General features: G+C 41.2%; 1 protein-coding gene across 2 annotated transcripts in view; it reads left to right on the top strand.

The window, feature by feature from the left end:
* Positions 1-6,769: 6,769 nt before the first annotated feature.
* The window catches only part of LOC124271148 (gelsolin-like protein 2), a 35,178-nt gene continuing 24,754 nt past the window's right edge, over positions 6,770-17,193 (top strand). The window contains exon 1 of one of the 2 annotated variants that reach the window (XM_046706214.1): positions 6,770-6,999. The gene's annotated coding sequence lies outside the window, so the exon portion shown is untranslated. The remainder of the gene's footprint in view (positions 7,000-17,193) is intronic. The other variant, XM_046706217.1, reaches the window with a different exon arrangement.

The raw sequence follows: 17,193 nt of genomic DNA, 5'->3' as shown, positions 1-17,193 counted from the left end.
GACAATATTCTTTTTGTTCTATCACGAACAGAATGAGTGAGTGGTGTGTTTGGCTGTGGTCAGGCGTGTCCACTTGTATCGGTCAGTCTGTGGAAACAATATATCGGCACCAGGCAACCCAGTGACTGAAAACATGAACACTATCATGGCTCTCAGATCATAAAAAAAATAATAATTGGCCACTTATGTAGCGCTGAACTGGCTGTAGGGACATGCTCTAAGTGCATATGGAAATTATGCCTCTGAGGCGCTAGGTTAATAGTCACATGACTTATACCACCGGGTACCCATTTTCTGCTGTGTGAACACAGACAGTTTTGAACAAACTCACTTGCCTAAGGTTTGACCCTATAATATGCTTCGTTGTGGGGCAGAACAGAACTCTGCAGAAGGGTCCCCCATCCATGGACTCTCCTGACCAACGTTGCTTAACTTCACCTGATTTGTGACCTCCTCTATGCACAAGACCACACACCAACAGATGGAATGACATGGCACCAGTTAACAAAGTCAGTGAGCCTCTCCAAGCCAATACAGTATTAGCGGTCTTTCACGAGACCATTGGGTGCCGAGGACATGTGGTTCTGGTACTAACTCTGAGGATTTGAATGTCGAGACAGTTTTTGACATGTTTTACCCATCACGATCCCTGGCCCAACACATTGATGTTCATGTGCCACGAAGCACTGTTGGGGCGGTGGGGTAGCCTAGTGGTTAAAGCGTTCGCTCGTCACGCCGAACAATCGGGTTCGATTCCCCACATGGGTACAATGTGTGAAGCCCATTTCTGGTGTTCCCTGCCGTGATATTGCTGGAATATTGCTAAAATGGGCGTAAACCTCACTCACTCACTCACTCACTCACACTCACTCACTCACTCACTGTGCCAACAATGTATTAAGTTTTAATGTTAAAGTATCAGTCATTTCGTGTTGGCCATAACCTGTGAAGATCCATGTTAGAATTGATCTTCAGTAACCCATGCTTGTCGGAAGAGGCGACTAACAGGATCGGGTGGTCAGGCTCGATGGCTTGGTTGATACATGTCATCGGTTCCCAATTGCGCAGATCGATGCTCATGCTGTTGATCTCTGGATTGTCTGGTCCAGACTCGATTATCTACAGATCGCCGTCATATAGCTGGAATATTGCTGAGGGCGGTGTAAAACTAAACTCACTCGCTCACTCACCACTCGTCTTGGCCATAAACTTCAAGATGTTTTCTTGTCATTGATAGTTTCACAGCAGAGTTGTTTTGCTGTGATCAGTATTCCAGCTTGTGTCAACTAATTGTGAAATCAAAGCCCAAAGTATTAATGTACATTTTTACCACAAGTTTTTGCATGGTCCTGAATGCTTGATCCTCTCAATATATGTTAGCACAGATGACCCTTATATCTGAATCAGTCTGTGCTCATATTCCCACACAAGCTGACAGGCGGTGATATAACTCAGTCCCTGGCAGTTAAGGAAGGTGTATTCCTTACGAAAACCAGCCCGTGAAGATCCGGGTTAGAATCGGTCTTCAGTAACCCATGCTTGTCGTAAGAGGTCACGATAACGGGATCGGGTGGTCAGGCTCGCAGACTTGGTTGACACATGTTATCGTATCCCAACTGCGTAGATCGATGCTCATGTTGTTGATCACTGTATTGGCTGGTCCAGACTCAATTATTTACAGACCGCAGTATTTAGCTGGAATTGCTGAGTGCGGCGTTAAACAACAAACCGACCAACCTAATGAAGACCTGAAACAGAAACTGGCTCAGGGTCCAACGTTGCAGGCTTGTCTCACTGAGCTGTACAGCGGATTCTGACCTTGGCTGTATATCCCCACTGTACATGGATGTAAACGATGTAATGTTTCGATCCGTCACCTGTTTGGAGAACAGATGTTGCAGGGGCCTATTGGCTTGAATGACGTTAACACCGCATTACACCTGTTGACAAGACATTCGAAATGACCTATTGCATAATGGCTCAAGTTGTTCGATCTTCAGCAGCTGAAATGCTACTTGTCAATGATAAAAGCGATGTCAGCGGAATTTGTAGTCTCAACTTAACTCAACTCGCTATATACCGCTCAAACATTGCTAAGCGTCATCGTTTCAAGCGGGGGGCGGTGGGGTAGCCTAGTGGTTAAAGCGTGGCTCGTCACGCCGAAGACCCGGGTTCGAATCCCCACATGGGTACAATGTGTGAAGCCCATTTCTGGTGTCCCCCGCCGTGGTGTTGCTGGAATATTGCTAAAAGCGGCGTAAAACCAAACTCAGTCAGTCAGTCAGTTTCAAGCGGGCTTAAAATATTTGGTCACTTGTTTAGATAAAAAAGACGATATTACGTGAAGATATTTTAATGAACAAACAATATATTATGCTTCACATATTGCCAATAAACATGTAACCAGTAATAAGTCAGATCCCCATTGAACTGACCAAAACACAGACTTAAAAGAAATCACGGAAACCAAGTCCAAAAATGCAAGAATGCAAAATGCAAGTATGTGATGCATGTGGTACGATCACAGTGTGACGAATCATGTTGTACATCGCAGCGTGGGGGATCATGTTGTACGATTGCGGCGTGGTGAATTATGCTGTATGATCGCAGCGTGGTGAGTCATGTTGTACGATCACAGCGTGGTGAGTCATGTTGTACGATCACAGCGTGGTGAGTCATGTGCGATCACAGCGTGGTGAGTCATGTTGTACGATCACAGCGTGGTGAGTCATGTACGATCACAGCGTGGTGAATCATGTTGTACGATCGCAGCGTGGTGAATTATGCTGTACGATCACAGCATGGGGAATTTATGCTGTACGATCGCAGCGTGGTGAATTATGTTGTACGATCCCGTACAGCGTGGTGAATCATGTTCGATCGCAGCGTGATGAATAATGTTGTACGATCACAGCGTGGTGAATTATGTTGTACGATCCCGTACGGCGTGGTGAATCATGTTGTACGATTCCGTACGGCGTGGTGAATCATGTACGATCACAGCGTGATGAATCATGTTGTACGATCACAGCGTGGCACCGTCGTCACAGGCTTCCAGCATGTGTCTGTAGGGTTGCCATGGGAAGATTGTTCCACTCTTCAGCAAAAACATTGCCGAGTTCCTGTAGAGTTTCCTGAAGGACAAGACGTCGTGAGAGAGGGATCTGCAGGTCATTCTTCATGTGTTAGAGGGTCGAGGTCAGGTGAAAGGACAGAACGCTCCAAGCGCGCAATGGTCTGCTTAAAGTAAACAAAAGCGTTCCTGGGAAGATCGTGTGTTGTCTTTGGGACGGAGAAGTCCGGACCGACTGAACCAGCTAACGCTCCCGTCTTCTCATACAGAATATCACGCCTGTAGTGCACACCTGTCACCGTGCCCCGCTACTGGACATGTAGACCGGTTCAGCTCAACTGATCCAACATACCCGTGAAGATCCGTGTAAAAATTGGTCTTCAGTAACCCATGCTTGTCGTAGGTAGCGACTAACGGGATCGGGTGGTCAGGTTTTGCTGACTTGGCTGACACATGTTATCCCAAATGCGTAGAACGATGCTCATGCTATTGATCACCGGATTGTCTGGTTCAGAGTCAATTATTTACGCCATATAGGCCGAATGTTGTTGAGTGCGGCTTTTAACAACGAACCAAACCAGCCGAGACCAATCTCGCGTAGAGGAGTATTCACTGTCTGAATCGAAACGGTAACGCAAATGGCGTTAAGCAGGTCATTTCTAAGTATAATTCCTGTCACGAAATACACCCAATTATTGTGTTCCGGGATTTGTTGGGTACGAGTATTTTTGGTGATACCATCAAATACAGAGAACTGTATAAAGGTCCATTAACTACAGATATACTATTTGCTTAATCTTGCATATTAGTTCCAATTTTGAAACTGGGAGGTTAACCCCAAAATAGGTACGTGCAACGATATTATGAAACAGTACATAACCGACCGACATCAATGAATGATTAAATTATTCTGATGAAAAAACAGTATTAGGTTCAGAATTAATAAAATGCAATTTGTTTATATTTGCAATAAATTAGAGAGCAAATACACAGCTTGGTGCAGTAAATGTCGGTCTAATGTCGTGAATCGGGCACTTGCTCTGTTGTTTAGATCCCGGAGAAGTACACAAGACCATATCGATCCATTTGGAACCAGAGTAACTAATATTGTTTGAACGCATTGATTTTGTCTGACGGAAATGAACACTGAAACAGATGAATAAGAGTTTCATTTGAGCCAATTATTATGATATCTTGCTTCTGGTCATCCTCGATAATCTCCAGGGTAAACGTTCCGATAAATCCCCACAAGTACTTACGGAGATTTATCGGAACGTATACCCTGGAGATTATCGAGGATGACTTCTGGTTCGACCTGCTTTTGAAATGACAGCTCGAGAGGTGATATGGGAAGGGTGGCTGAAATGTGACGAGTCTTTCATGGACTCTGTGATGGAGTTTACATGGTTGAGAATAATTTTGAAACATTTCACTTCTCTGAGGTGCTCACATTTCTGCCAACTTTGCTTGAGTGCCTGGATCCATATAGAGTGGTGGGAAGAATTTCAATAAAAAACCACAGGCCCACGTACAATATGACTGTATAAATATATTCATACAAGGTTAATTTCACAACATATTTATAACATATATTCACAATAAATAAGTATAACATATACGTATATAATAATGTAAGTCACGTAAATTTGGCCACGTAACATTAAATCTTCGATAACATTTGCATACCGGGATATGGATTTAGAAGTGGCATTTTGAAGAAGATTTATTAGGCAATCGTTATTTACATATCCATATATGTTTGTAAGTAATTTTAGACTGAACAGAAGAACGTATTTACAAAACTGTAAATGAAACCTTTCTAGTGTTACACATTACTGGTAGCCACACATCAGTAAAGAGCAGTAAAGAATAACTGCTTTTATTTGTGTGTCAAACATTTGAAAGAAACCAGAAGGGAAAGATCCTGTAATTTATAATGAAGTTGTTTGAATAGAAGAAGAGCTCTACTAGCTTTATGAAAAAGAGTTTGTACTGATTTTAACTCCATTTAAAAATACGACACCTAAATAGCTATACAAGGTTGAAGTTGATAAACTTTCACCATTAAATATCCATTTTTCAGTATTGTTCATTATACCCCTTTACGGAAAGCATGCATCTATCTGTTTTTGTAAAATTTATCCCCGTTCCCATTTTGTACAAATTTAAATGATACATTTATTTTTTCAGTAAACCTATGACAGTATTTGAGAAAAAACGATGACGGTCATGTTGCTAGTGAACAATGCCAGATCATGGCGACGGTCATATTGCTAGGGAACAATGCCAGATCATGGCGACGGTCATGTTGCTAGGGAACAATGCCAGATCATGGTGACGGTCATGTTGCTAGGGAACAATGACATATGATGATGACGATCACGTTGCTGTGGAAACAATGAAAACAAAGGAACGACTGGAAAGAACAGGTCAATCCGAACGAAGAATAAATAATTATGTATTACTCAGAAACAGTTACTGAAATAGGTTTACCTGTTCTCGTGCCCCTATTATCAATACAGTTATTTTTAGCAATTTTACTAGAGCATTGTAATGTCTGAGGATATATGTCTTTTAGCTGGCATGCCTTGTAGCTGGTAGGCTATTCTCTCTTTAGTACGGGGCGGTTGGGTAGCCAAGTGGTTAAAGCATTCGCTCGTCACGCCGGAGACCCGGGTTCGATTGCAAACATGGGTACAATGTGTGAAGCCCATTTCTGGTATTGGGCGGTGGGGTAGCCAAGTGGTTAAAGCGTTCGCTCGTCACGCTGAAGGTCCGGGTTCGATTCCCCACATGGGTACAATGTGTGAAGCCTATTTCTGGTGTCCCCCACTCGCTGTAATATTGCTAAATGTGGCGTAAAACCAAACTCACTCATTTCTGGTATGCCACGTCGTGATATTGGTGGAATATTGCTAAAAGCGGCGTAAAACTCAACTCACTCACTATTCTCAGTATGATACACTGGAGAAACGAGGATGGTGAGACCCAGTCCAGTCCACAGCTAGGCTCCCTGGTTCAAACAAGCATGTCACCACTTAAAATATAATTACTTGTACCTTGTAACTCTCACATGTCGCTTACATGTCAACTGACGTGAAATACAATACAACGTACAAATCAGGTCAGTTCTTTGTTTCGGCAAATCCGATACCAAAGAAAGCCGTACCTGTGGACTGTGTACTGATAGGCCAATCTGAGCATTTGACCTGGTAAATTAGTCGCGTCCACATAGATAATCACCGAGGGTGAGAAACATGAAAGGCAGTTTTTTAAACATAGGCGCTTCAATCATACCAACAGTCTGATGAGCAAAGATCCCGAGCTATGTTAAAAGAATGTTTCTGGTTGGTTGCATTTGAAAGCCCGAACGCTGTCCAGGGATTGTTAATTGAGAACTATTGACGCTGGTCTATTTCACAATATCGGTCTCATGCCCCTTAATCACGAACTGTGACGTCTTTTAACCAGACGTCATTTTGGCGAGAGGCGGGAGTGGAAAAGTTGGCTATTTCAACAGTTTTCTGCTGGATTTCTCGGCTATTTCAACACCACCTCGCTATAACAACGCCTGACCTATATTGACATATCACTACAGCGTCAGGTGAGTGTTTGCATTCCTCGAAACAACGCGCCCGTGCATCCAGGTGTCGCTGCAAGATGTTTCCGACTTTGAAATACTCCCGAACCAAATCATAGGCAATAAATATCGTAATACAGTAACTTCGTAATAAATAAATGATTATTCATGCGGTCAGACACGGTGAAATGTACGTGACACAACTCCACGTGAATCGTGAGTAGCGCATGTTAGGAAATAGTGACAGGGGATTTTAACCGGATAAGCTGTGTCCACATTCAAGCATCTGTAGCAGACGACACACGCACGGGACAGCTCAGTTCAGGAGCAGTATCGCAGACGACAGGTAGGTTGTTTTTACATCCTCTCTATCAACTGATAGTATGATCGTTTTATCATCCACTCTACACCGTATCAACCTTGAGTTGTACACATTAAATCTGTGTTTGACTGTGAGCTTAGAAAGGCCATTGTCAAACTCATATATACCTGAAATGTGAGTGAGCTTGTTAGGAGTGAATTCTAACAATATATTGTGTCCCAGTTTTACATTATCACTGATATATTGTCTAGTAATGTGTATATGAACACATACATAAACCTGTTAATTTATTATTGATAATCAGGGATAAATATACAATCTAATGTTCTTGAATGGTTTGTGGAATTGTTGGATTCTAAGTTTCTTCGACTAAATATCGTTTGTCATTTTCGTGCTAATTTCATGACAGGTATGTGTCACACACACAAACTCTCACACACACACACACACACACACACACACACACACACACACACACACACACACACACACACACACACAAACACACACAAACACACACACACACATACACACGCACGCACAAACATACACACAAACAAACATACACACACATACACACGCAGATCACAAACAAACACACACACATATCGATGTTGCTCTTCGGGTCAAGACTTGTTTATCTAGCGTCAGTTTCATGTCTTTATTTCACGGTTTGATAGTCATTCAGGGTTACGATACTCATTCAGGCTTACAGTGTTACAGCGGGAACAATGAACATTTTAAATATTTAGATATATTCCAATAATGTAAGGGCGAATCATTTGTTGTTGTTTTAGGCTAAGGATATGAACCTAAACGCTTTCCGAGACTGAATGTAGCCTACAAAGCTTGATGTTCATCCGTTCATATTCAAGTACCATGACGTATGCGTGCTTTGCATACAGCGGTCTATCGATTCAATCACGCCAGTGTCACTTAATAAATGTGTTTGGTATAACACGGGCTTGAACACTGAACAAATGAAAGAGTAACTGGTCCAACATTCACTCAGTCTATTGATTGGCATTAAAACGTTCGAAATCGGCGATTGTCAGAAACAGGGCGTTGTCATTCAACGACAAGCATAGACGCAGAACTCATTGGACCGAATCGGGAATTAGCTTGGCTTCGCGTCTCTGTTACTTAATTACAGGGACGGTGGGGAAGCCTGGTGGTTAAAGCGTCCGTTCTTCACGCCGAAGACCCGGGTTCGATTCCTGCATGGACACACTGTGTGAAGCCCATTTCTGGTGTCCCTTGCCGTAATATTGCTGGAATATTGCTGAAGGCGGCGTAAAACCATACTCACTCACACATTACTTAATTGCATATTATAATACAAGAATAATGTATCGCGAAAACGAGTCTACAAACGTTAAAGTGTTAAAAGGTGGTTATGCAAATGTGACAATCAAATATAAACGTCGTGAGATATCAGATGTATTTTGCTTGAGATAACATCGCATTCTGCTTCGTGATCAAGTACATGAATACCTGTTGTGAGGTCTATATTTCAAATATCACAGATACAAGGAAATAATCCATATTTGAACCTTTAACGTTTAAAGTCAGCCTTTGGTATGGTTTTGACGTGTCGTGTTACAACTGTCCAGCGGAATCTGACCGCTGTCTGACTGAGCATGACCTTTACATTGATCTCCTGTCGCTCATAACTGATTCATATCTGTTCTTTATGTATGACAACTGAAATCTACTGCCTCTGTGCGATGTCGATACCGCCAGTCTCAAGTACTTCCCTGGGACACAACGATATGACCTAACGTGTCGATTGCATCACGAATCATGTGTAGCCTACTCGCTATTGGGTTTGCTAGGATCATATATCTGTGTTTGTCAGCCAGGGCCTAGATTTTCGAAGCTCTCTTAGCGCTAAGATAGTCGTAAGTGCCATTCATTAACATTAACTTACGACTATCTTAGCGCTAAGAGAGCTTCGAAAATCTGGGCCCAGGTCCCCAGGCTCCTAGGTCACTAGAGACTGTGTCGGTGTATGGGTTCTGGTTTCACCAGGTGGTGAACGTCTAATACATGATACAGGCCTCACTTCGGGTTTTCCTCCTCAATGAAGCAGAAACGCATAAACTGGAACACTGTTCAAAGAGGCGTAAAACCAACTCGCTCTCACTACAGTCTTGTCGAGGACCCGTGAAGGTCCGGGTTAGAATGAACCTTCAGTAACCCATGCTTGTCGTAAGAGGCTACTAACGGGATCGGGTAGACAGGCTCTCTGACTTTGTTGACACATGTCATCGGTTCCCAAATTCGCAGATCGATGCTCGTACTGTTGATCATTGGATTATCTGGTCCAGACACGATTATTTACAGACCGTTGCCGCCATATAGCTGGAATATTGCTAATTGCGACGTAAAACTAAAGTCACTAACTCACTCGCAAATTTGTCGAGTGATATCTGTTATCTGATATCATTAATGTAACCTTGAGGGGTCAGTATCGCGATATGGCTGCAATATTGCCGATGCTATATGTAATATTGTAACTCACTCAGCCCAAGTGTCAGACCGACCGGCTTAATAGTTCAGACTCGACCGTTATGCATGACAACGAGTGAGTGAGTTTTGTTTTAGGTCGCTTTTAGCAATATTCCAGCAACATGACGGCGGGGGGACACCAGAAATGGGCATCACACATTGTATAAATCTGGGCAATCGAGCCTGGTCTTCAACGTGACGAACGAAAGCTGGCTATCTTACAGAATGCATTTATTTTTACAGTAAAGTTGTTTATGTTTACGGCATGGCGCGTTACACCAAACTCACCATTTATTCACCAGCCCTCTCACCTAGGGACTCACTCACACATTGGCCGTCTCGAGCATGATATCCCCCTCACATGTCAACATGCTGGTACATTAGGTTATCAACTCAACGTTGTATTAAGCCCAGATCCATTACGTATATCTTAAATCTTTTTTGTCAACCTGCCAAACATTTCCTGAGGAATACGTTTATTACTCTTTGTTAGGATTGCAAACAAAGTGTGCGGCGACGTCGGGTGCGCTACGACTGGCGTTGCAAGGTAAAATTACCGCATGAAATACTGCATAATGATTTTTGCCGCTTCAGTTGTTAGGATAGACTTGCACAAGTCTCTGAGGTAATAATTAATACTGTAAATGATAATTTCATTAAAAAATATAAATAACAGACTGGGGTCTTTAGAGTATTGTCCTCTTACCTTGGCCTGCCTTGTTATTGGATAGACTTACTATACATGCATGGGCTCAGCATTCAGTACAGCCTTGTTTCGACCGCTCGTAAGTTCTTCTCTCCAAGGTCACGCCTGCTGACTTCCCTTGTGGGTTGAAAGGAAGGCTTGAGTCAACATCACTCCTCGACTTCCCTGTATACTGACTTGTTTAATTTAAAGTTGAATCCTGATGTCAAATGTGATATTGTAATTTAAATCCGTCTTATTTATTCTAATGTTCATTTTAAATATGTCCGCTTCAAATAAGAAACGGCTCACATTTCATATCTTAAACACCAGATTTACAGAATAAATATTCTCCCTTCCTACATCCCTCCCACCCCACCCCCACACACATACAGACACACACCTCTCGCCTTCTGTCTCTCAGCACATACCAGATTCTGCAGGTTGACTCATTTTACTCCCTTCTTTAGTTTGAAGTTATAATGGGAGTAAATCAATCCTACCCTGTTTCGAAACATCTATTTATAGTTGCCCAAGACACTAGTCGTATTGTGTTCTTACCGGAGCCCTTAAACTGTTTAACCGTGTAGCAACGTGATCCAAGTTATGACCCTATAGCTAGATGCAAAATATATTGCGCAATAACTGGGTTGTACATAAGTGAAGCAATGATAGTTAAAATATTTCAGACCAGGAAGAGTATGAAGCAACATACTCAACAATGTCGGGGCCCAATTTTACCAGGTCATTTTTTAACATAAATTTATTTATGAAGCGTAGTGTTTTTTATGGTCTTCCTGTAGACGAAGCTATGTCTTCCCTGGCGGGTAGTCCCTCGGGCACAAACCACGCGTCGAGCCTGTCACAAACAAAATTATTACTTAATAGCTGTAATTTGTGAACTTTTTAAACCCATGTCTCAAAAGTACGCCTGGGGAAAACGCGATTTGCTGGTCGAGGCTACACAATGATGAACAACGTAATCACGCAGCAAGAAAGCAGTCTATTTCGAAATACGAAACAACTATTCCAATATGTCAGCCTATGCAAAAGTCTTGATCTTCACGTAACATCTCCCTTCTTCTCTCTGTCTTCCCGCTTTTCTCCTCTTGTTTTCCACTCATCCCTGTTTTTTCTCTCCTTCAACCAGTTTCATATTTTCCGTGACAATCTCCCTCGTGCGTGTCGTGTCGGTAGCCAAGAAGAGATCTGATACTGATCTATCTGACTGAACCAAACTGGCCAACTGATACATATCGATCTGACACTAATTGGTAATTATAACCTTCAGACTCACTATATAGGGCAGTTTATGTGTTTTGTCATGTCATACCTAGTTGGTCCAGCTGTCTGAGTTTCATCAATTCCCTATGCTGTATTGCACTGGGGACCTAGAGTTTGAAAACAAATACTCAATAATGTCTAGGTCCATCTTACCATGTCATATTTTAATACATATTTAAATATGAAACGTAGTACCGTTGTCGCAGCATTAATAAATGAGAATCTTGCTAAGTCGAAGTCACAGGTAGTTTAACGAAGCCGTGGTTAACTGTTCGAAACAAGCGGAGTATTTCAGTTATACGTCAGCTTGATGTAAGAGGAATGCCCGACAGCAGAACTAAATACCAACATACACAAGTGTGACGACAAGGGAGTACCATTAGGGCGACTCTCTAATTTTATCCCACGTTTATAGGATCCTGAGATGCCTAAGGGACACAACTCTGTGCAGTTAATTTTTGCTACTTACATGACTGACCCAATTCTTCAAATGAATTTGCAATTCCAATTGGCGCGGTTTTCATTTATCAAGCCATGTTGATAAGAAAACTGTATATATGAAATGTACTATAGGCTTGTGGCCTCCTCAGTACTGAAATAAAGACTGATTGACTGACCCATCCGTGCGCCAATTCGATGACTACAGGCGTGATTCAACTATCTCTTAAGAAGGAAATGATATTAGAGTATGATAGCGCTGGATATGTTCCTCTATAGGTGACAGCCAGGTTATTCCAGTGATATCCAGAGGATAGATTCTAACTATTCTTATACTGTCATAAATCGTTACTGTCATACATCAATATTTGTCGAATCGTGACTTCACTTTATTCCGTTGTAAACAATTCTTACCTTACGAGGAACAATTCATACCATACGAGAAACAATTCATACCTTACGAGGAATAATTCATACCATGCGAGAAACAATTCATACCATACGAGAAACAATTCATACCTTACGAGGAATAATTCATACCATGCGAGAAACAATTCATACCATACGAGAAACAATTCATACCTTACGAGAAACAATTCATACCATACGAGGAGTAATTCATACCATGCGAGAAACAATTCATACCATACGAGAAACAATTCATACCTTACGAGGAATAATTCATACCATGCGAGAAACAATTCATACCATACGAGAAACAATTCATAACATACGAGAATGCCTACTTATCTCTCATTGATATATTCGATTTCTACTTGGCTATGTGTGTGAATATAACCACAATTCAAGTTATTTATGTTGTACACCAATCTTCTCCGTACGCTATTGAACGATTGATAACATTTGTCGATAGAGTGCAGACTAGGTATGAGCGGACTTCTCAACATCACCAGGGTTTAAGGCCATGACTATAACAATAAACTTTACATTTGGTGTGTTTGCTTTACATCTGAATGTGAAGTGCATCAATTTGTTTCGCTTTGATTTGTTCAATATTCCAACTTAACACTATAGGTTAAAAGACTAAATCTTTACAACGAGGAGAGTTTTATGGATATACAACTTCTTTAATATAATATGAGTTCATATATCCATTTAACTCTCCTCGTTGTTCATCACACCAACTTCTAAATGCCACTCAAACAAGTAAATCTTTACAGTTGTTGTTTGTTTGCTTGCTTTAGGTTGCTCTGTAATTAATCATTTTAAATAAAGATGATTTTTTTTGTTTCTGTCAGTGTGGTTTTTTGACAGACCTCTAATATCTCTCAGCATCTGTTCTCCGAATAGCGTGATTTGGATTTTACTTTGTGCAGACTTTAATACGTTGTTGTTCTTCGGACTTGTAACACTATTTGTGTTGTTGATTAATAAAGTGTATCGTATTAAAATACTTGGACTTACGCACAAAGGTGTGTGAGCGGTGGGCTCATATCTCATAATTAGTCTTCTCATACAGACCCTGAAACAAATATAACCAAGAAACCCATGCAAGTGAATATGTTACAAGTCTAGATTTCTACGGTTTCTGAAAATGAAGAAAGTCTCCGGGCTCCTTTTCATTATATTTTATGATTATTTGTTATGATCATTATTTTTCTGTAAAATACGTTCATTCCAAAGACTAGATGTTAATCTATTCTCGTAGTGTTACAATAGTAACATACTGTGTACTGCTATGGAAATATTGGGATATTTGAAGAGCAAATATTTGAGTCAAATTTGTGATTATGAGATATGTTTCAAATCAATGTTACTCACTCTAATTACACAAAGTCACTGGCCCAGTTTCCCTACAGCATGACGAACATACAGTGCCCAAAACTGGGGACCCGTGAAGATCCGGGTTAGAACTCAGTCACAGAGGTTAGAGGTTATGACCTGTTCTACTCTGTGAAAGTCCGAGGATGATATTGTTTGGTCATCAACAACCCATGATTATCGTACGAGGCTACTAAGGGATCGGATGGTCAGACTAGCTGACTTGGTTGATGCATGTCATCGTATCCCCGTTGCCTAGATCGATGCTCATGATGTCGATCACTGGTTTGTCTGGTGTAGACCCGATTATTTTCAGAACACCGACATACAGCTGGGTCTGTGCATCGTTAAACAATACACAAACAACCAGAACTGTACAGAAGAAGGGCGGATGGCAATGGGTTTGTTTTAAACATATTTTATTCATGAGAAAAGGATTGGGTACAAGTTATACAACTTAGAACACCCTCTCCGTAGTATTTACATAGTATTATTTACATTCATTCTACAAGATGGACAGAGAAGAACAGAACAGAAATATGGGAGAAAGAGGAACAATTGCAACAATTAAGAAAATCGTTTTGAATGACAAATATATGTTTGAACAATTTTAAATATGTTTTGATTTATGTGAACAGTCAGATCTGCATTGCCATGTAATAGTAACTCATAGGTTATATCCACATTTGTAATACTGCGTAATTTAGTCATCATGGTAGTTCTCTGTACTGTATATAATTGACAGTCAAATAGGTAATGATAAGAATTTTCACACACACAAAAAGGCAACGGGTCAGTCTGACTTTAACGTTACAACAATCCGTTATTACAAAAAGCCAAAACAATAAGAGAAGGCAATAAATGCAGGGGCGGATCCCCCTCTTCCCCGAAAATAAATCCCTGAGGAACATTTCCCCCTAACCTTTGGACTTTATGATATATGTACAGCCCATTCTACCAGTTTTAATTCGAGTAATCTTTAAACTTCCTACTTTCTATGCTTTTACGACCAGCTCAAAAACCCTACGTCTGCTTCCGTAATGGGTGAGTGAGTGAGTTTGGTTTTACGCCGCTTTTAACAATATTCCAGGAATTATACGACCGGGGACACCAGAAATGGGCTTCACACACTGTACCCATGTGGGGAATCGAACTCGGGTCTTCGGCGTAACGAGCGACAGCTTTAACCACTAGGCTACTCCACCGCCCCTTTTCCGTAATGGATAAACGAAATCTATATTAGTGTATAACATTATCCTGAGGAAGTATTCCGTGTCAAAGACTGTAAAATGAAATGTCTTCTTTGTATTGTTGTACTTAGTACCTTTGTAAGTCAGAGAACCCATACACTGCAATGGTTCCTGCCTCGGAACTAAATTCAAATGCAATTTAATCTTAAGGTAATGTGTTTCAGAAATACCCAACAATAATTAATCCTGCGCTTAGATGGTTCCATGATGATAATAGGATTATATTTGCTCCTATTCTCATTTTCTCTCTCTCTCGGGAAATATACTCCAATATCACGACTCGGTGATTAATCGTGACACTGTTTGTTCTGCTGCCGGTGAGCGTTTGCCACGACGGTCGAATATGGGATACACATGACGTTGATTGTATTAGAGATGAGTACAGTGCCGTATAGATAAAGCTAATGAACAGTTGGACTTGATAGTTTTAGATATCTCCAGAATATGATTATTGATCTTTTCGCCGTTTATTACGTAAAGGTTTTAATTCACTGATCGCAACTACGTTGTGTAGGTTACATTACGAATCTGTCAATATTGACACGTGTTTTTTTATCAAGCGTGTCCTGGTGAATTCATCCCATGTTGTCAAATATACTTTTTTTAAAAATCTGTTTAAAAAAAATGTATATAGGATACTGATAGCAATTGAGGAAGCTGCATGTCTGTTTTGTAAAGCAGAAAAGTGTTCGGCTCCACCGTCCCAAAGGCAAGTGGTATAACTGGAATCAGTTCAGACAACGTGACCCCCAACCCTCACACCCATATAACCACGCACTCACACACGCACGTACGCACACACTGGGCTCAGCGCACGACTTGCTATCTGTGCATGTATTGCCTGTCGTCACTGACTGTGTTCGATATCTTAGTTCTCCAAACAGCCCGGATCTCTTTCTTATGTTAGTCAGCGGTCGATGTAAACGTGACTGGCAATTAAGTGAACGGAAGATGATCCATCGATTGGTGGATCTACTTGTTATATTCTACACGCAGGTGTGATCAAAGTGTCACCAAGTGGTCGCATCTTTCCCCACGCGCTGTATAAACACGTGGAATATTGACAATATTTTGTGATTGAGTTTCACAGAACAATTACGTTATACTGAAATTGCTTCAGAGAATATTCTACGGTGTATAATGGTTCCTTATTGAACAAGAGTTTGTCCTTATTTATATTTGTTAGACAAAGCACATACGAGATTCCAACAATCCACTTGTCTTTTTGTGAAAGGTCAAGGACTACTTGCTATAATATTTCCAAACGTAGTGGACGTAAAAACGATCCCTGTAGTAATCCTGTTTACGCTAGGGACGTGCGTGCCGTGTCAGTAGCCTAGAAAGGATCAAATTCTGATCCATTTCACTGAACCAAATACACCAACTGATGAATATCGACCAAACACTGATGGGATGTTCCGACGAACATGGATGTACTTATAAGGCAGTTTGTGTGTCATTGTCAAGTCATACCTATTGCTGGTCCAATTGTCTGAGGCGGAATTGCGCCAGGGTCCTATGTTCCTTGGTTCGAATCCCAGAGCGTTTGTTTCTAGGTTTGTCATAAGCATACCCATGTTTGTCAGTTTCACCAAAACTGTAAACATCGACGACCTATGTACATCATTGTCATGTGAATCCCAGATTCACCGTGGCTTTGTCCCTAACATTCTCAGTACTACACCCGAGTCCAAGAGTGCGTCCTCTTTCTTACCCCACATCACTGAAGCGTCGAGATTTTTTGTACAAGTTAATGTCAGTGTTAACTTGATTATAACTGACCTATCTCACAAGAACTCACATGTGTACATAACATCGAGCTCTAAATGTCACTGGTATCACATGTGTGTAGCGACAAGAGAATTTAAATTCCACAAACCCCACCGACTGTGTGATTGTCGGCCCTATGCTTACCCCGTTGTAAAGGAAAAAACCTTTCCTCCGTTTTATTTCTTCTTTTATAGTTTATATACATGTAGGTATATGATAACGTGTATCTACTGTATGGCGTAGCCTACTCGTTAAGACGTTGACTTGTCGTTCCGAGTTCGCTTCCGAAATGGTAACGGTTAAAGACAAACCAGTTATCTGAGCGTGAGCGACGTAAACCTTAATCGGTCCGTTATAACATTGGTTTACTAAATAGTTAGATAGTTAACTGTAATATATTAGTGTCTACTACATAGACAAACCAGGCAGTGATGCACCAACTAGGTTACGCCAATAAGGTCATCAATACATTCAACTTTACCCCGACATATCGGATTG

Source organism: Haliotis rubra, unplaced genomic scaffold (assembly GCF_003918875.1).
Source record: "Haliotis rubra isolate DU_JTF1 unplaced genomic scaffold, ASM391887v1 Scf158, whole genome shotgun sequence".
NCBI classification, from domain to species: Eukaryota; Metazoa; Mollusca; class Gastropoda; order Lepetellida; family Haliotidae; genus Haliotis; species Haliotis rubra.
This window is presented reverse-complemented; position numbering and strand designations above follow the sequence as displayed.